Source organism: Balearica regulorum, chromosome 5 (assembly GCF_011004875.1).
Source record: "Balearica regulorum gibbericeps isolate bBalReg1 chromosome 5, bBalReg1.pri, whole genome shotgun sequence".
NCBI lineage: Eukaryota > Metazoa > Chordata > Aves > Gruiformes > Gruidae > Balearica > Balearica regulorum.
In genome coordinates, this window is record NC_046188.1 from 30957627 (window position 1) to 30975489 (window position 17863).

General features: G+C 36.9%; 1 long non-coding RNA gene across 1 annotated transcript in view; it reads right to left on the bottom strand.

Moving 5' to 3' along the window:
• Window positions 1-12515: 12515 nt before the first annotated feature.
• Window positions 12516-17863, bottom strand: part of LOC142601913 (uncharacterized) — a 32267-nt gene continuing 26919 nt past the window's right edge. Inside the window, exon 3 of the long non-coding RNA XR_012835486.1 lies at window positions 12516-12601. This is a non-coding gene — a long non-coding RNA (uncharacterized LOC142601913). The remainder of the gene's footprint in view (window positions 12602-17863) is intronic.

The window sequence follows — 17863 nt, forward strand, 5'->3', positions numbered from 1 at the left end:
TTAAATACCTAAACCTAGCTCTGGTTTGGCATCTCCAGTACATTGTTAAAAGGAAAGATATCAATTGTGTGAGAGAAGAAAGGAAAGGAGTAAGAATCAGGCAGAACCCAGAGCACATATGGACCAGCTTCCCCAAAAAAGCAGTTATCAGTTGTCTTTATCAGTCATTTAATGATTATTGGTCTTTTTAAAATTCATATGATGTATTTAGTTAGAAAACAGAAAAAAATCATGTAATCTTTATCAAGGTATAGTGAGAGAAAACTCTAGGTCTGAGATGCATGGAATTCACACTCAGAATGCAAATTAAACACATGAACCTGTGGTTAACCTTGTAACAGTCTACTGAGCACTTGCTAATAGGTGGCTGTTTGTGTGCCCAGCAGGTTGTGTAGGAAGCATTGTCCTAGCAGACAGGACCTTCAATCCATATTATAAAGCCATAAGGTGTTAGGACCCCTAACACACTCTCCCCCATTCTAGAAGATGGACCACAGGAAGGTTCTTGATGTGTTCAGAAGTTACCAACCCAAGATGCGTGAGTCTTCTCTATTGGATTGATAGTTAAAAAGGGCCAGATGAATGTAGGCTGATCTATCATTTTTGTTGCCCAGTAATTTATATAAATGATGTAAGTGGTGCACAGCTGTGGTACATTAGTCATTTGACTTGGTCATGGCCAAGATCTGGGATGTGTCTTAAAGTGTCCTTTTTAGTCCTTTTCCTGACAGCTCATTCATTCCATTTCAATGTGTTAAGTTACAGGTTTGTGGGTCAATGCTTTTCTGATTGGGTTATCCTTTTCCATTTTCGTTTCAGTGGCATAGCGCAATGCTGAAAGAGGGCGAGTCTGGCAAGCTGGGAGTCACAGATAATTGATGATCTTGACAGCTACCTGTTTGCAGGCAAGCTTGAGACTAGCAAGTATGATAGATAGTTTTCAGCTGTATTTCTGGCTATCAGAGGTGTGTTAGAAAAAGGAGGGGGTTTTATCTTCTTCCAGAAGGACAAAAGTAAAAGCCTGGTACCCAAGTCTGTGTATTTGAAACTGGAAACTAGCTTGGGTGAATCCTGTCTCTGATAGAATAAGATATAATCTTAGAGCCATGACCTTGGGAGCAGAAGTGGATAGAAAAATATTAATTGGGTGTTTAAAGGTTCTCCTGTAACCTTGTACCTGGCAATGGCACCTGCTAGGGCATTTTGTGAGAGGTTATTGGTGACCATTGGTTTTGAAAGATGTCTTTACTGTGTCAGAATGATGAAGGTGATGAGGGTGAATCTGAACAGTAGGTCTCTCAAAGACCCTTACTATTTAATTCAGCTTTGATAGCATTTATCATAAATGTTTAACAAACAGTTGAAAGAAAAACCTTTATTTGTTGCATTCTTCACGTTTTCTGATTCTGAAAGAAGGGATGATACTTTGGTTCTATTGAGAGGATGCTATAGTCTCTTCCTTATTCAGTGCAATAATTTATTTTAAACGAAAAGCAGCCATGCTGGTATCAATGTTACTACTTACATACTCAATTTTATGCAGGTGTAAGTGCAGTTTGGGTTACAGTTTACCTCAGCAAGTGTTGATCTTTAAAACCCAATTCTGTGACCCCCATGGCCCTGCAAGTAATATAATCTGTTAAAAGAAACAGTAGACTTCATACTCATCATCTGAAAAAACAAGGATGATTTTAAAAAGCAAAACATGCATCATAAACATTTCAGGCCTTCTTAACATGAAGAAGTCTTTAGGCCTTCAATCCTTTGTTTTTCATTCTTGACAAATTACTGGCATACTACGCTGATAGGAGATATGGCTTTCTGCATTTGTATTTTGAAGACACTTTCTGGAGTCTGCCCTCATTAAAAAGATGGTGAAGGCAACTAAGATCTGCATTTTAATTTTATTTCTGGTTGATTTCTTAGAGAGAAGGACACCTTAATGTGTCTAATGCAAAGTTGGTGTGTAAAGTTGGTGTGTGTTTCCTCGATCGCAAGTGTGCTGCACTTGAGACAGACAAGAACAATCTTGTGCCCCAGTCTGGTAACGTTTATCTGTATAGTCATCATATGTGTGTTAACTGTATGCTGCTTTGTGATTGACTTATTTTATGTCTCTTAAGTAATTTATTTTGTTTGCTTGCTTATTTTAAAATAAGTTTAACTAAGTAGGATGCTCCTGCCTTATTATTTTGAAAGGAGAAACGTGCAGATAATTGAGCAAAAAGGTATCATGTAAGACACCTAAAATCTGTGGATGCCATTTCTGTTTCCTTAGGTACTGAGAAGAAAGGTTGTCCCTGCAACTGTGCAGAAAAGGACAAACCAAACATTGTAACGCCATAGCAGAACCCTAACAGAAACGAGAGAGAAGACACACACACACACACAGAGGAAATTACTGTCGTGATGCTCTTAACAGTGAAATTGTTATTGCCGCAAATTTATCATTATTTTAAAGTACACATTAAGATCAACAATATTACTTCTTAATATAGTACTGGTGTATTTTTCTGTCTCCTAAATCAAAGAGAATACTGAATTGCCTGTGGCCATAGATGCTATTGAAAATGAACTGGAATCAGAATGGATGCCCTTGTATGGATGCTGCATTTCTTAAATATTTGGGGATACAGTTGATTATGTAGATTCATGACTCAATGGTTTATGCTTAATTTTAAGCACATGAATAGTTTAACTGATTATAATGGGATTATTCAGATGTTTTAGCATTTTGCTAATTTGGATTGGCAAAATTAATAGATTGAACTGTACATGTGAAATAAAAGCACTTTTGCAGATTTCCAGTTTCTGTCTTGATTAGTTCTGCCTTTAGTCTCAAAATGTTCCAAAACCAAAATATTACTATGTTCCTTATGGTTCTTAAGTCTACTGAAAATGGGATATTATATTCCAAGTTCTTTACATATATTTTGAAAATGTAATTATGATGAATGTTTTGACATCCTTGTAAGGAAATTCTGTCTATGAGGTGGAAAATATATTCCTTTCTCCCAGGAAAGAAGCTTCATCTTTATCTCTGGAAGCACTAGTATTGCTATATGATAGATGGACAGATAGATAAATGGAAACCTCTTATATATTCCTTCACTTGAGAGAAAATACACATTTCATTTTCCTCTCCAGCTGTTTCACTTCTGTTCATGTATTCTTTGGGTATATAAGGAAAATATCATAACTGTAGCTTCCCATTATATGTAATCTAATTTGAGCCTGATGACACATTTTATTAAGACTTCTAAATGATTGCTTAGATCTTAAAAGACATTTATATTTTTATTTAATCTGTGGAAGTCATAAATGCTAATCGTCAATTGATATACCTAGTCTTTAGCCTTGCTATGTAAAAAATGTCTTCTTTATATAAAGCTTGCTTCATCAAATATTCCATTGCACATTTCCAAACAGTTATAAAAGGGATGGTGTGCTAACCAGTAAAACCAATGAATTTTATCTAAAATATATTTAATAGATCTGGGTCATTTGTAACACTTTTAAATACCGAAGATGTTGCTTAGCTATGGGAGACATAGCAAGATAAATAACTGCTAGTAAAATTATGGTTCATGATTCAGTAAGATACAGCTTAAAGCTGGAGGTGCAATCGTCCATCCAGGTGAGAGAGCTCATGTTAAGAGTCACTTCACAGAACTAATATGCACGGATGAGTCTTTGACAAGAGAAGAAGCCCGCAAAACCAATCAGGTTCATGAGGAGTAAATACAAAAGAAAGAAAAAAATCTGCTGGTCGTACCAATTTTGGCAATAGACTGCTGCTTTTAAGCTTCCACTTTACCCATTTAGATGGTTATCTACTGAATTTCCAAGTATATAGTGAATGGCCAGGGCATATATGCATGAAGGTCATACTGTTTCCACAGTGCATCAAATATATCATGATCAGATCTGTAGATCAGATCTACAGCACATACACAATAAGTTCCCCTGTGTTTGTGCCATTTTTTCCCCAGGATGCTTTAAACATGCTGTGCATTTACACAGTGAGTTTGCATATGTGCATATATATGCCTCCAGAGTATAATCCTGGATCCACTCATTTTGGAGAACAGACTAGTAGTTTGAGCAGTCTGGTACCAGAGCCCTGAGTAAGAACACAGCATTGTCACACAGTAGTAACCCAGGTATGCCCTGTCTCTTCAGTGTGTTCTCTTGGGCACCACTGAATTTCTGCACAGAAGAATGGAGGTTCCCTCTGTCCTTTCTTCACTTTGATCTCTGTCAGCTCTAACACTTGGCACATCAAGAGTCATGCCTTCGGCCTCCATGAGTGATGCCATGACACAAAGACAAGCATCACCACAGCTTTGTTGTAATCTGAGGCCCTGTATGACTGATGTAGCTCCTTCCAAACATTACGCTCACAGTATGGAAACTCGGAGAGAGGTTGTGGCACCCCACAGCAGCAAAACTGAGTATGTGGAAAACAGTGTTCTCCCCAGTTTCATCCTATACAGTTCAGACAGTTTTCTGTTAAGCAGGTGGGGCAGGTGCTCCTTCTCCAAATACAGAGTATGGCACCTTACTACTGAGAAACACAAAAATTAAGAAGTTTGTACCTCTCAAGGGTTCTAACTATTAGAAGTAGAAGACACAAAGGGGTTTCTTGACTGTGATCCTTCTCATGAGCTGACAGTTGCATGGTGTTTAATCAAGAGAAATATATTAACTTGAACAACCATAGTACATAGGCCACAGTGCTGCTAGCTGGGTGATAAAACCCATAGAAAGGTAGCTAAAGCTAATCAGCCAAAGGAAAAGAGAAAATATTTATATTGATCATGAGAAAAGTTCCCTGACAAAATGATACACTATCCAGTGGAGTGATTTCCTGAGGGAAATGATAGAAATGCCATCAAAAGGGAATTTTTAAACTGAACTTGACAAAAAGAAATGTGCTTCAGGAAAATTCCTATACACATCCTATGCCAAAGAAATGTGCTAAGTACATTTCTATTTCTTAGATTTCTCTGATTCTGCATCAGTTTATGCTATGTATTAGAAAACAAATGCTCTAAATATATAAGATGGATATGCAAACCCGAGCAAAATTCTTTTCATCATTCTTAATCTTTCTAGATCATCCCTGATGGCAAAAAAAAATCAGGGAATTGGTTCAAATTACTGACAAATATTTTCTAGAGGTTCTATCTTATTGATATAGATTTAGTATACGTACATGACCCTTAAATTAATCTGGTTTTCTATTCTCTCTAAATTAGAGTTCAGTATTCTTGGCTTTCTTGCTCTAACTTACTTTTTCCAAATTGCAAAAAAACTTAATTCCATGTGAATCATTATTACATGATTCCCATACTCTGAAATCTATTATAATAAATAACAATAACTTGGTGTAAAGTTCCTTTTCTCAGACAATATTCAGAGCCAAATAACAGGTAAATCAAAGATATTACAGCACATGTGACTGATCACTACTGAGAGCAAATTTTCTGTGGTTCTGGATTGTGTTGAAAGATCTCACCCCAGAGAAGCAGAACCAGAATTATTCTTGAGTGATTGTCTTGCTCCTCTCCCTCTCTCTGCTGTTTTCCATATAATTTCTTGTTCATTTGTGATTTAAAAATTATCTGTGCTCTAATGGAATTAAAATCTCCATGTCATTAGATTGCCAACTTACGGGAAGATTTCTGAGACTCTGCTTAAGTCTCCACAAGGCATAGCTATTCTGTGAATTGGAATCACATTTCAACAGTTTCGATCATGAAGGAAATTTGGGTTTTAAGAAAATTCCTACGGTTTCCAAATGGTGGACATGGAAAAAGATTAATGTAATCCTAGAATGTTTTTCAGGTGTGTTATTCATCTCTGCTCAACCATTTCTCCTGCAGTCTCAACAGAATGTCTGTCACAGAAAAATATCTGTTACAGAACTGTTCATAAAAATTAAAACCTTTTCATTTTGCAATGCAATATTGAAGAAGCAAAATGGTAGTTTCTTCATATAAAACAAGCACTGTTTTACAAGTATTCTGAATAACAAACAAATCTCCAGAGAGCCAAGTACAAAACTCAGGAATACATTTGAGAGGAGGCAGAGATATGTATTTTTGGAAAATTGCTACATAGGTAACCAGCTACAACAGTTTTTACAGACATGAGGATGCCTGACACTACCGGGCTTTCTTTTGTTAAGCAAAGGAAAGGCTTATGTGTTCATGTTCCTATGAGCCTGCTCTGCATTACAGTAGCTTGTGTGTTTTAAAGAGATTTCCTCCGAGGAATTGGCTTACTGTGTTAAGAGTGGAGAGAGGGTGGAAAGAAAATGGAGCAAAATAAAGGCTCTTCCCCACATGAATAATCTTCTTAGTGTGAGGTGGAATTGTGTTTACCTTGTTGGATTTTAAAAGGCTTTTCATTTTACATCTTCTGCTGGGGGGGGCAGCAAAGTGTGGGACCCAAATCCAGAGTCATACTTTATGAACAAAGTATCAAACATGGCCAAGCTAGTTTGGCCTGCTGGTTGAAAATAAAAATCACTTAAACCTGATTTAAGTAATTTAGATTGCAATTTAATTTTAGATTTATTGAAAGAGTTATACCTAAAAAAATGTCCATATAAATTAAAAAGTGATTTATATAAATAACTTATAAAAATAGCTATTTATTGATAAAATATAACAGTAATAATGTTTTATTTCTAAGGATTATTTTTAGAGATAGTATTAAGTAGAGAAAACAGGGGAGGTGGCACAGGAAAGAAACATCTCAAAGAAGAGGTGAGTGAACATCTGTCTGTTAACCTGGCCTAAATAACCGTTTTTGTTATTTTTCTATGGTGACACCTCAGACCTCAATGATAACAACGATAAACTTCATCCACTCACACATCTGCTTAAGATACACATTTTGTAGAATGCATGTAAAAACTTTTTTTTTGGGGGGGGGTGGTGGTGGTGGGTGGTTTGGGGTTTTTTGTTGGGTTTTTTTGTTTGTTTGTTTGTCGGTTGTTTTCTTTTTAAGAAAAAATATTCCAAATGTCAATGTTTGGTGGTCACAGCTCCCTCATTTTGGAAGCCAAGGCTACAATTGGTTAAAGCAGTGAGCCTTGTGATTCCCAGCTCCCACTAGATGTCACTACAGGACATCGGTTCAGTTCCGCGCCGCCGCAGGCCCTGGGAATTGTGACAGCTAGAAATGGTACCTGTGGCTTTGTGTATAAAAATACTGCCACTGTTTGCACATTTTAAAAAAAAAAAAAAAAAAAAAAAAAAAAAAAGAAGGAACAATAAGTTAAACTTAAACAATAAGGTTCTTAACAAATAGAGTATCAGGCTGCTTTCTGAATTCCAGGTGAGAAGAATGTGCATTCTCTAGAAGTAACTTTATCTTTCAGAGCATCAGGCCAAGCACCACAGTATTTATTATAGCATAGGCATCTAGATACTTCTTTATTTAGAACTAGTAAATGAATACTTTGCAAATACTAAACATGATAAAAGTTCACACAAATTGTTAATTTAAATATTGTCAGGTGTGTGGGTAACCTGTGGTAGAGGGAATGTGAGTTTTTTAATCTATGAAGTGGTGTCACTTTTTAGGATTAAGTTAATTAGGAATTAATAAATGGTGGACTATGAATATTCAGAAGTACTTTATTTTGCATGTGGTATTCAAGCTTCCAAACTGGACATTCAAATGGCACAATTTGTCTCAGTGGTCTGCAAATATGATCAAGATAGTTTTGTATTCGTATGTTGTTTGTGAATGTATACATTCATTATTTAACCAGCTGTAATGTTCTTTCAGAAGTTATTTAAATAATTATTTGGGTAGCAAATAATTATTTGCTGCACTTTTATTACAAATTCAACATTTACTGAATAGTGTTTCCATAAAACCAGTCCAATTTAGAATTTTTCTTGTTCGCACAGTTATTTCTGTTGTGTTCTTTCACCAAGCTATGGTACATTTGTGGCATGTGTTTATGCGCAGGAAAGGGCTGCACAAGGAGTAAACAACCACAAGCACTCAATATATGTGCAGAAAGGAACCAAAGAGAAACCAGCAATGTTGCATGGGATAGAGACAAATTGAAGATTTTTTCCCTCCAAACATCTTGGGATGTAAAATATACTAGCGGAGTGACAGCAAATGTATGTATATGAAGGAAAGATAGAGTGGAGTAAGGGAAAGAGCAAGCAATTTAGTATTATTGTATGTGTACCTGAAAAAGAGTATCTTGGAAGAATCATAGAATCATTTAGGTTGGAAAAGACCTTTAAGATCATCAAGTCCAACCGTTAACCTAGCACTGCCAAGTCCACCACTAAACCATGTCCCTAAGTGCCATGTCTACACATCTTTTAAATACCTCCAGGGATGGTGACTCAACTACTTCCCTGGGAAGCCTGTTCCAATGCTTGACAACCCTTTTAGTGAAGAAATTTTCCCTAATATCCAATCTAAACCTCCCTTGGTGCAACTTGAGGCCGTTTCCTCTTGTCCTATCGCTTGGTCCAGAAAGCCAACTGTATCCTGGGCATCAAAAGAAACATGACCAACAGGTTGAGGGAGGTGATTCTCCCCCTCTACTCCACTCTCATGAGAGCCCACCTGGAGTACATCATTCAGCTCTGGGGACCCCAACATAGGAAGGACATAGAGCTGTGGGAGTGAGTCCAGCGGAGGGCTATGAAGATGATCAGAGGGCTGGAACACCTCTCCTATGAAGACAGGCTGAGCAAGTTGGAGTTCAGCCTGGAGAAGAGAAGGCGCCAGGGAGACACTATTGCAGCCTTCTAGTACCTAAAGGGGGCCTACAAGAAAGCTGGAGAGGCATTGTTGACAAGGGCATGTAGTGATAGGACAAGGGGTAATGGTCTTAAGCTGAAGGAGGCTAGATTTAGACTAGATATGAAGAATAAATTCTTCACTGTGAGGATGGTGAGACACTGGAACAGTTGCCCAGAGAGGCTGTAGGTGCCCCCTCCCTGGAAGTGTTCAAGGCCGGGTTGGATGGGGCTTTGGGCAACCTGATCTAGTGGAGGGTGTCCCTGCCCATGGCAGGGGCGTTGGAATTAGATGATCTTTGAGGTCCCTTCCAACACAAACCATTCTATGATTCTATGATTCTATGATTCTATGCAAAATATTTTAAAAAACAATATTTATTCCAATTGCTACTATGTCAGTGTGGTCATGTGCTTGGGGTTACATCACAGTAATATGAAGCTTTCAATCAACAGAGTGCAATTTCTTTAATATGACTTTTTCTGGATTTTTTTTTTTAATAGAAATGCGTAAGATTTAATCAAATTTAAGTAATGTCAAGTTGGACTTGTTTTGGAGATAAATAGCAGATATTTGGTGATATGCCATATGACATACCATTCACTGGTAATTGCCATCACTTTGTCCCCTCCCTCGTTATATTAATTTTTACCTGAAATCACTTTAGAGACAATTGCAGCCTAAATAACATTAAAATGATTGCCTATAAGAAACCAAGATTATGTGTCCACGTGTGTAAATGTAAGCAAATGCTAATAAGAGGGTGTTAGGGATGTTGTTAAACAATATTAGTTGTCTAATAGTCTACCCATGATAACTGCACATAGCACCCATTGCAATTAATAGGACCTGCGCATGCATACTGAAGAGAAAATAACTAGTATTTAAAGCATTTAACTTGGCTTCTTACAGGAATCCTCCAAATGGAGAGAAGAATGTATGTATACACTGTTGGTCTAGTAAATTATGTTATCAGCTATAGTGGAAAGTCACTAGACTACATTTTAGATTTAAATTACTGTTTAATTAACTACCCAAAACTAAAGGAGTAATTTCAGTTGTCTTTACTAAGGTTTTCTAGCAGTGGGGACAGTATATCTTGGAAGACTGTGGAGTCACAAGTTAATGTGTTGAAAAAAATTTGTAAGACTGAGCCCTAGAGGAGACATGGACATATTTCCAGTTCCTCTAAAAAGGGCATGCTGTTTACATTTAGCAGCAGTAAAAAATGCTGTGTGATGCAAAGTTTCAGGGGAATGGGACCTCCCACAATGGGAGCTGTTCTCCATCTAAAGGATTGAGAACAACCATTTGGAAGGCAAGATGACATAGTGGGACAAGGCAATCGGCTAACTGGCATCCAAGCTTTCATTTTTAACAAGCCTTTAGACAAAACAGTTGTGAAGGAAACTGAGAAAGTGTGCCTCAGTATAAATCACAGAACAATGCCTTTCTGAGTTAGCAGAGAGGTGAAGCAACAGCTGTGAGATGTGAACTGCCTGTTTCTATTTAGTAAAGAAAATAAGCCCCAGAATTATAATAAATGACACTGACTCTCAGAGATGAACTGCTGTCGTTCAGATTCCTGCAGCTCTATCAGCTGATAGTTTCCAATTAGAATGAAATTATTTATAATCAAAATGTGAGCCAAGGTAAACTGAAATCCCTAAGTTCCAATATAATGTGAAAAGAGAGTAGAGGAAACAGAGATACCTGAAAAAAATTCCAACCAGCCACAAAACCCAAATTTTTTTATCTCACAAAACAAGGCGATCCATCTTTCCTGCCAAGAGGCTGGGTCACAGTATGGCACTCTCTTATGGGCTAAGCAGTTTCACTATAACTATTTCTGCCCCTAAATGCTTGGCCATACATGGTCAATGCAGGAAGCATTAGCTGTTTGTGTTCATTCACTATTTTAGCTGTTTCTTAATACCTCGGAATCAAAGGTAACTCAGGTGGAGTCACCCTGTAAGCTACATTCAATGAACTGTTCCTCACTTCTGTTATAAGAAAGAAAATGAAGACTACGACCACTTATGACTAGAGAACACATATTGCAATTTATGTAATTCCTTTCCTTTTTATGACTAGCATTTCTGATTACAAATTTCCAGGTGAGTGAAACATTGCATGCTGCAGATGGAAGCAGAGCCCTCTTGAATCTATGAATATGGAAGGCTGGTAGAATAATGTGGTTGCTTCAGGCAGTACTGCTGAACAGATCGCTCTCCTCTATCAACATTGCATGATGGAATATTGAAATTCCCAACAAAACTAGAGAAAAATATGAGGTATATCAGACCTGTGGATGCTTCTTGTTTTCCGGGTTTTGCAGTCGCAAGTACCAGGACTCAATATCTTAGGTTGCTATGTGTTACTTCATTATAGAAGCAGAAAGCAAAAGTTGCAGTGGATCAGCGGCGTTAGAGTTGAGAGGCTTTGAAATAAAGGACATAGGAAGGCTTTAGGAAGGCTTTAGGAAGCTGGAGAGAGAAACTATTACAAGGTGTTGTTTTGCTTATATCCCTAATTATTTCATACTTCCAAACAGCTCAGCATATATGCAATGCTTACATTTTTCATTTTATATGTCATTTACCTTTAAAATGACACCTTGCAATATTACAAGAAATAATATTAAATACAATGTCTGCTTTCTAACATTGTGTTAGAGAGGCTAGAATTACAAATATCTCTGGAGTCTGTTGAATTCCACCAAGCTTGACAAGCACAAGTGTTCCCAAGGTTAGGTCCGGTTAAAAACAGTGTGAGCAACGTTCCCTGGGAGACTTATCCAATATGTAATTACCATAACTGAGGGCTTAAATCAATGAGAAAGTGACTACATTACTATTCTGTATAAGTACGCCAAATTTTTTCCCTACTTTAGACAGGTTCTAATTAACAATGTTAGAATTTGTAAGTAATACAAGTTGCTGTGACTTAAAATTTTATTTCTCCCCTCAGATATCAAAACAACCTAATAACAGGGGAGAATTTTAAAGTTACTTCAAGAATTTAAGAGCATACTTACCCCTGCTTAGTAGAGAGGATGGAGGCATCTTTAAAAACTGACAAAATGTACAGAGCTCACTTGGGAAAAAGGTGTTTAATCAAACACAAGAAAAACTTCATGTAGCATTGTACTTGCTCTCGAAAAGATACCCTCAAGCAACTACTCAATTTAATAATACTTGATATCAGAGACCTGACAGGTGATATTATTTGTGGAAAGGAATACATGATGGCTGTATGCTCTATTTTTTGCAATGCAGGTACAGCACCTTTGCCAGCAAAGCCTAACAAGGGAGAAAACATAGGTACTCCATGACTACTAAGTAGAGAGGAGAAATTCCCAAAAGTAAAAAATATGCTTTGGCAAAGGACATAGGCTGTCCTTTATATGATTGTGCTTTGCCTTCTGTCTGCCTCAGAAGAAGAGGGAGGTGAGAGCCTATTAAATTATTTGAGTTTGAGTCAATAGATCTGAGCAGTTGAGTTTTTGAAAAACAGAAGCTATATATGCTATATTGATTTAAGCAGTAATATATCATCTGTTCTCCTGGCTTTACTATAGCAAGTTGTTATTTACTTTGGGGATGTTGTTCTAACAAAAGCCTCCCAGAAGGTGAGTGTAATGTAAACCATAATAACAAGGAACCAAGCAAAACATTATCAAACTTACCAATAAGTAAATATTACTGTTATAAAAAAGCATCTCACCTAGTAAGCTGACTGACTGATTTTTTCCATCATCACTTCTTCCATGGTTTGGTTGATGTATGCAAAGTCGAAGTTTGAACTGAACCTATATAGTAAAGAGTCTATAAGTTTATGCATGATGTTATACCATGTTATATAAAAAGCCTGCAATTCTTCTTTGGGAGCAGCATAAACTCTGAATAAGTTTATTTCATCACTGACAGAACACTGTGTTCATGATACAGTATTATCCACCTTTTATCTACTGTCAGTGATCTGAAGTATGTTAACAGCCAGGAGAAATGTGTTTGACTGCTTGCAAACAACATGGGAAGATACTTTATATTAGAGTTTAGTATGAGATACACAAGATAATTTGAAGAACATACTGTTCCATTGGCTTAACCATGTAATTGTTTAAGTAAGTATGAAGCCACTTTCTTATAAATTCTTGGTTAGCATAAGGATGTTTAGAGAAACTTCAGTAAAATGGCAGGAGAAATACCGTGGGAGTGTGTTATCATCCATTTTGCATAGTGATTATTTCCTGTCTAACACCAGTTGCCTTTTGCTGACTTTTAGAGAAATCAGCAAATATCCATGTCAAACATCTGCAGTCAGCAGTTACTGAATGTCTGTCTTCTGATAATTTTGCTTCCTTGGGAAACCAACTTTTATGCTCAAATAATACTCATATAATGCTCAAATAACAGAGTCTGCACTCTCTGCTGACTGGGCCTGTGTCATTTCAGTGAAAGATCTGCAAACACGGAGTGGTACAAAACATGATATCAGAAAGAAATCTTAAAGACAGAGGCATTCATGTTCCATGTCTTTTATTATCATAGGCTCTCTCTTCAAAGATGCACAATATACTAAAGTATTATTTCATGAACTGTCTAGGGTGGCGACATGAAATTAAGCTTCCAGAAAAGAGTAAAAAAAAGGGAGTAAAAGTTGCGGTTCAGATCAGTCTGCGATCAAGAAAGGAATAAGTCAAGAATGTACCTGTCAAGAGGACCCTTGGTCAGAAGCTGAGTGGGAACTGAGGATGAAATGACAGGAGGCCAGAGGCACAGGTACAAGAGGCACTCAAATCAGAGCTATTCCAGACCCTATAAGTGCATGTTGAGCAACTGAAGGGGTTTACTTATACTCCTAATGGATGGCGCATTAGCAGTCAGACTTACAGTCAGTTGCAGATAAACTGCTCTTAAATTTAACTCCTGAAGAGATTAAGTGTTATCAGTTTCCCAGTCAGCCTTCTCTAGATGGCCTATTTATTCCCTACTTGTTCCTACACAAATTTGCTTGAGGATCTCAGGATATTTCACATGGACTGTAGCCTTTGCAAGTAACCAAATAGTAGGAGTTTGCCCAGATTTTCTCACAGTCTATGCAATGTAATCTTTCTCCTGACAGGTGGTGGTGATGGTGGCATGTAAGCGATGCAGCCTTAAAGTAAATTGTCTAAATGCAAAGCTTAAACTGAGACATGAGAAATAGTGGTTGCAATGTAGAGTAATTCAGGTGTAATTTGATGTGATACTTCCTAAGAACAACTGATGCATCCAAAGGTATCAATACTCCAGCCAGTGAGACAACTGGGCAGTTTAGTTTGGTGGGTACTTACTAGATTCACTAGGTACTTTCAGCATCCTTGTCTTTTTTTTTTTTTTTTTTTTTTAACTGTACCAAAACTCTCTCAGTACATGAAGGACAAGAAGATCATAGAAAAGGGACATTTCCTACGGAATGCAAAAGATTCTCTCATTGGTTTTTTTCGCCTGCAATGGTGCTTGACAAGTGTTACAAGAGAATGGACCCAGCTAGGTGAAGAAATCTTTGTATTTCACAAAGAACTACAAAGTGTATATTATGATGAGACCTGGAGTAGCTTGATTTACATAGCAGAAAGGTGAGTGCCATAGAATTTGTACCATGTATATAGAATTTTCTGATGTCAGCCCAAACAGTAACGTACTATTTTCAGTCTAGTGCAAAGAAGACTTAATGCTCCATCTACCTTACCTTTCCAGCACATCAGATGAACAATTTCATTACAGATTTACATCTATACCAGTTTAGTAATTTCAAGATTGAGCGTGATCAGGAAAAAAACAATCTAATTTATTTAAGACTGTCTACACTACTGACACACCTAAGATGCTTAAACAGCATTGTGTAAAGATGTTAAGAAAATATTTGTAGCACTTCACACACATCGACAGACAAAATCAGTTCTTGTTGATTCTACAGCAACAACACAGTACAGCCTTAATTAAAGCTTTATCTGACTTTTTTTTATATACTACAGCTGCAAAATCCTGCTGAAGAAAAAGAATCATTATAGGTGGGTTTGGTGTCCTCACAATTAACTCTTATTGCTTCTCCTATTTGTCACATTTGGAACTTATTTCTGCTCTGAGGGAATAAGAATTTTTACCACATTTCATGCTTGCAGTCCCTGGTGGAATTGTTACCCATAAATTTGCACAGCATACACAAAATATTGAGCCATCAGCATTTTATATGACACACATGAGAAGAGTATAACACAACGGTGGAGAAGAAGTGTTGTTCGTAGATCATGAGGCAGACGATAAAATATTAATTTCCCTAAAATTAAAAACACAGTATTGCTGATATGGCATACTGAATTCTTGTGTTATTACATAAATAACAACAAATGGAAAAAAAGGAAGGGCAAAGTCCGAGTAATGCCACTTTTTCCATCTTTATCAGATTAGCAGCAGGGATTTTTTTTCCAGTGTAAATAGGCTTAAACAAGACAGAAATCAGATCAGGCATTACATGTGCGTATATGCAAGCAACATAAGAATATCAGCACAAATCATTTCCCAAACCTGAAGACCAAAGTCACCTAGTATGTCTAATATATTACTTGTTGAGGTTTTTTCTTTCTTTTCCAAGAGCTTCTCCGAATAGCTATACAAAATTCCTACACTTTCACACAGATGACTACACATTTTTCCCTTCCACTTCAGATTAATCAGTAGCAATACCCATATGATATATATTTCTACTGTATCTTACTAAAATACTCATTCAAAACCTGAGGTTGTTCTTTCCTGCTACTTCATAGTCTTACTGCCACAGAAATAGTGATAATTTTATCAATAGTTTCTAGTTTTCTAAAAAACCCAGCAAAAATAGCACCCAGGAGGCAAATCCAGTGCATGACTACATAATAAGACTCGTGGTCCAAGCTGGATCATGTGACAGGCCGGCCCATCCTTTTGACAAGTCATGAGATTGGATAGAAGAGTTGTCTTCTCAGTCAGGGTCCGTCTCTCTTGCTCTCCTGCTGAGGCTCTGAGACTAAGTAAAGACAATGCTATTCCTTGGAAAAAGTGGCATGGACACGCAGATCTGATTTTTTGCAGAGGTAATACATCCCTTTGAAAATTTGAATTAATGAAATTGATCTTGCTTGTGTACCATTTGCATTCCCCGTTGCACAGCTTTCTATGTATTTTTGATGGATATTTTAAAAGTTGCTTGCACTTTGTGCTTATGTCTTCAAGTTTCCTAATGCTCATGTTGTTACTCCCTGCGCTAGTTGGCTCCTGCCACTTAGATGTTGGTGCATTTCAATGTTTCTGCTCCTGTACAGCTTGCAAACATTTTGAGGAAAGCAATCCTAATGAGAGAAGCTATACACTAGTAAATGTCAAGTATTTATAAAAAACAACTCAATATCGTTGCTCTCCGACTTTAATTATGTTTCAGAATTAGATGCTGGTTTATCAGCACTCTGAAAAAAAGAATATGCCAATCTCAGTATCTGACAGAATGCTACTTATAGTGGGCAAAATCCATCATGCTTTGGGCCGTGTATTTTAACATACCTCTGGTTTTTGTTCATTATGCTGCTTAGAAAGATCTTCACCCTTCCTGGTTTAACATTAAAGGCATCTCTTAGTCTCTTATTTAATTGCTGTCACCTTGATAAACACTTTTTTAGGCTCTCCTTTGAAGTCTAGTTAGCAACTGACTGTTGGTCAACAGCTTCAATATTGTGATGTTCAACTGTGAGCACTCTTCAGCACATACATTAAATATGAAGCAGGAAACACATTTTAAAAAATTAGTTGAAAAGCTCTAGTCCACCTTTAATTTTACAATTAGACATTTACCTAACAACTTACGCTGACCTAACATGAGGTTAACAGCTTATGGAGAGTTCTTCCCATAGACTGAAAAAACACCATCCAGAAATGACTACTAAAGAGATGTCTCTGAGAGACAGGAGTCCGTAAACATATCCTATACTTGTTTTTTTCACTGGCATACTTTGGGATGCTGGTTTTGTGCCACAGAAGAAGCTTTGAGCTGTAGCCAACCCCCATACTCTTGCTACGTTTTGCAGATCACAGATTTTGAGAAGATCTAAATATCATTTTCAGTTTTGGTCAGTCAGAGGATGAACATTTAAAGTCAATCAGATGTTTCCTTGCTCATGGCATGTCAAATTCTTTCAGCCCTCCAAAACAGAAGACAGTATTCAACCCATTTGAATAATTTATGATATGACCTAACTATATTTCATGTGAGCAGAAATAAATAACTGTTTTTTTCAACTAACCAACATTTTTGCATTCCCCAGCAATATTGCTACCACTAGGAAGTGGCTTTGTTATTCTACACCGGTTTTATTTCTTTCAGAAGATCAAGCGTACAAATTTTGTGTATATGTGTATACATTACATATATTCTAGTGCGCTATCATTATAGTGCACAAATTTTCTATTGGAAGTTAATGTAACTGCAAATGCCTGTTTCCCATCTCTCAGACCCCACAATGCATCATACTGTTTAGTTGTGGAGAGGCTTCCTTTCTGTATTAACTGCATTTATTGCTTCCACATGAAAAATAACAATTGCATTCAACTTAAGATATTAAAGATGATGATTAAACTCTTAAAAATTAAAATACTTTTACAGCACTTCATGGATGTTACTCTGAAAATGCCTTATAGTCCCATTCTCTTCTGGAGGAGTTGTTTCACAGCTGAATCTCAAGAGGTTATACTCTATAATGTTTTAAAAATAAGTGCCTCACTTTCAAGCTTCTTATAGAGATGTTTTCCTCCATAAATTTCAAAATTAAACTACAGGTAGTATTTTGATGGGGAAGGTAGTCCCAATTTATATAATTCCTTATTCTATTAGTTGTTTCTTTTAAAGTACAAATATCCTACCAAGATGAAAAACTAAATAGTCCTATCTAGACTATTTGGTCCTGTCAGGAGTAAAATATCAGGACTGAAAATATTGATAGTGAATTTGCTACTTCTATAAAATCTCTGTAGCAGCAGCTGCCAAAGTATGGTATGTAACACAC